This window comes from Myotis lucifugus, unplaced genomic scaffold (assembly GCF_000147115.1).
Source record: "Myotis lucifugus unplaced genomic scaffold, Myoluc2.0 scaffold_127, whole genome shotgun sequence".
NCBI classification, from domain to species: Eukaryota; Metazoa; Chordata; class Mammalia; order Chiroptera; family Vespertilionidae; genus Myotis; species Myotis lucifugus.
The window spans coordinates 1,405,822-1,408,841 of record NW_005871175.1 but is presented as its reverse complement, the minus strand read 5'-3'; the positions used below and the strand labels follow the sequence as shown (position 1 = coordinate 1,408,841).

The following is a 3,020-nucleotide window of genomic DNA, read 5'->3' as shown; positions in this document are numbered from 1 at the left end:
TTTTAAAAAGATTCCCAGGTGATTCTAATGTGCATGCCAAGGTTGAGAACCACTGCTCTACACCAAAGCTCATATCAGTGACCGCACTGCAAACTCTGCCAATGCACCCCAAATCAACTCCTTGCAAGTAAAAAGATGTGTATGTCCTAAGGTGTAAATCATATGTGAAACTTTCTGACACACTCCAAATCATCTCCCTGTCCTGTGGGTAGTAACATAGCCCACAGAAGAGACATAAATGGGCAGAAAAGAATATTAATCAAGACAATTCAAATTTGAAACGTCTATATTTGAAAATGCACAGTAAAAAATATATATAAGGGCTCTGGCCAGTGTGGCTCATTTGGTTGTAGCGTTCCATACACCAAAAGGTTTTGGGTTCAAATCCCAGTCAGGGCACATACCTAGGCGTGAGTTTCGGATGAGAGGCAACCAATCCATGTTTCTCTCTCACATGGGATGTTTCTTTCTCTTCCTTCCTCCCTCCCTCCTTCTAAAATCAATGAACATATCCCTGGGTGAGGATTAAATATATACATATATATGGTTATGTAACAGTGTTAACAGCAGTTATCTCTGGGGAGGGATGTGAGAAGTAGAACTGTGCAAAGGAGGTTTTCACTTATTACAAAGGGGTGGGCAAAAGTACATTTACAGTTGTTCCTATGGAAAATACAAAAATAAATGAATAATACAAGAGTAAACTGCATTTCTCTTACTCACAACCATAAACCTACTTTAGCCCATCCATGTATTACACTATTGTTTTAATTTTTCAAGAGTATCAACTTCTATAATATTAAAATTCTGAAATGTTAATTTTATTTTTTCAAAAAAGATTAAATAGATCTACATGGAATTCAAAAGAAAAATGCCATTTTGGACTACTAGAGACCTACAGATCAAACAGAAATAACAATTATCCTATCCTATTAGATAAAAAGGAATATTGGTAAAGAAACAGAAATGCTCATAGCAACTGTCACCCACTATTCAATATTCATTACTTTGATTATACAATATTAGCCACCAGAGTGAGCTGAGTACCCCCCCCTCAAAATTATGTCCATTCTCTCTAACTACGAATCCTCTCTTCAAATATAAGCTAAATTGAAAGGTTAGGCTGGCAGAGATTTAAAAAATCTTAATACAATGTTTACAACAGTCTGTAAGTAATAAAAATTTTGGTTTTTTGCACTACCAGAACACTGTCTCAGTTTTATTTTAATTTTTTATTAAGAATTACACATACACACACACACACACACACAAATTTACAATTTACTGGGGCTCATGTCTTATTTCCTTAAGATAAAAATGTTTCCTAATCTGAAAAGCAAACTACACTGGACAATCAATTCTATTATTTTAATTGAGTATTCATCTTTTCCAACTGTTTTGTCATGACAACTATTCAGTTAAAAAAAATAAAAGTAAAATTTTATACAACTGTGACTCCTGATAAAAGAGGGGGGACAAAAAACTAATCTGAAAACAGTATAACCCAGCTTTAATGCCAAATGTAAATAAGGTCATTATATATTTTAGCAAAGCAAAATATGATTAAACATCTTCAAAAGTTAAATTTGTGACTTCAACATCTTAAAAACTAATGTATAAAATAGCCAACTTATTCTAAACTTTCTTTCAATTTGGGTTCATTTTCCTAAAAAATATTAAAAGCAGTCATATTGAAAATGGCCAAAGTCATCATAAATTAGGGAAGAGAGACAAGCCGGCAAAAACCATTGAGGAAATTATTCTGGAGGACAGGATTTTTGTTTCATCTAGTTTATGAACCCATAATATAGTCACAAATATTTTTAAAACGGTGTACATCTCACTTCTCATCCTCCCCTCCTCAGGCTGCTACTTCTGGCCTCCCCATCGGTACTAGTTTCAAGTATCTTCCCAGAGTTCCTTTATCCTTAGAAAAGCAAACACAAGTGCATGTTCATATTCCACCCCTCCCTTAACACATAAAGCAGCATATCATTCACACTGCCCTAACCTTGGCTGTTGTTTTCCCCCCACTTTTATAACATACTTTGGAAGTCTTTCCATGTCAGTACACAGAAAGCTTCCTTACTCTTATTTCACAGCTAATCATGACGAGCTCCGCCACAGCTTTCACCATCTTCCTCCGGGCTCACCTTTAACCGTGTGCTACTCAACAACTGGACACCTGCGTTCATGTTTCCCCCCAACAAGGTTTTCAAACGAACCAGATTTGAGGTGTCCCAAAGGATAACTTTCAAAGAAAGCAACTCATTATCTAAATTACATCCTTTTTAGAATGTTTTTTTTCAACCAGACAGAGGGAAAACATTCCACAATGTTCCCCTCTTAACACTTAAAACTACAAATTAGAATGCAATCCTCAAGTGAAATTACCTTTTTTGGGGGGCGGGGGGGGGACTTGAGGGGTCGGCGGAAGAGTCAACAATGACAGTAAAAGTTCCTTTATTTCTTGTGCTTTTCTTTTCCTGTAAAAGAAGAATTTGGTTGTTTAAAAAGCCTTCAAGTCGCAAAATGTGGCACACTAATCACAAGAAAGCACCACCTGACCCGATCGCTCACCTGCCCGGTCAGAGGCCTACCCTGCCCTTTAGGCGCAGCGGTTCTCAACCTTCTGACCCTTTAAATACAGTTCCTCATGTTGTGACCCAACCATAAAATTATTTTCGTTGCTACTTCATAACTGTCATGTTGCTACTGTGATGAATCGTCATGTAAATATCTGCTATGCAGGATGGTCTTAGGCGACCCCTGTGAAAGCGTCGTTCGACCGCCAAAGGGTCGCGACCCACAGGTTGAGAACCGCCGTCGGGGTTCTGCTCTACATCCACAGGACGACTCCCAACCCGCAAAACGCTCGGGAATGAAAGCGCCGCGGCTCTTGCGCTCGGAAAATTTCACACCGGGGGCCCGGGCGCGGGAACCGGCCGGCCCAGAACGCCGGGCTTCCCGGCCGCGAGAAGAAAAGCGCGGGGTTCCGGGAAAGAAAGACCCCGGGCCCC

At 39.3% G+C, this 3,020-nt stretch overlaps 1 protein-coding gene across 6 annotated transcripts in view; it reads right to left on the bottom strand.

The window, feature by feature from the left end:
- Positions 1–2,852, bottom strand: part of CLOCK (clock circadian regulator) — a 139,163-nt gene extending 136,311 nt beyond the window's left edge. For 3 of the 6 annotated variants that reach the window (XM_023758262.1, XM_023758259.1, XM_023758258.1), the window contains exons 1-2: positions 2,581–2,850; positions 2,395–2,486 (exon numbers count right to left, since the gene is read on the bottom strand). The gene's annotated coding sequence lies outside the window, so the exon portion shown is untranslated. Of the gene's footprint in view, positions 1–2,394; positions 2,487–2,580 lie in introns of all 6 variants that reach the window. The other 3 variants (XM_023758260.1, XM_023758261.1, XM_023758257.1) reach the window with 2 other exon arrangements.
- Positions 2,853–3,020: the final 168 nt, after the last annotated feature.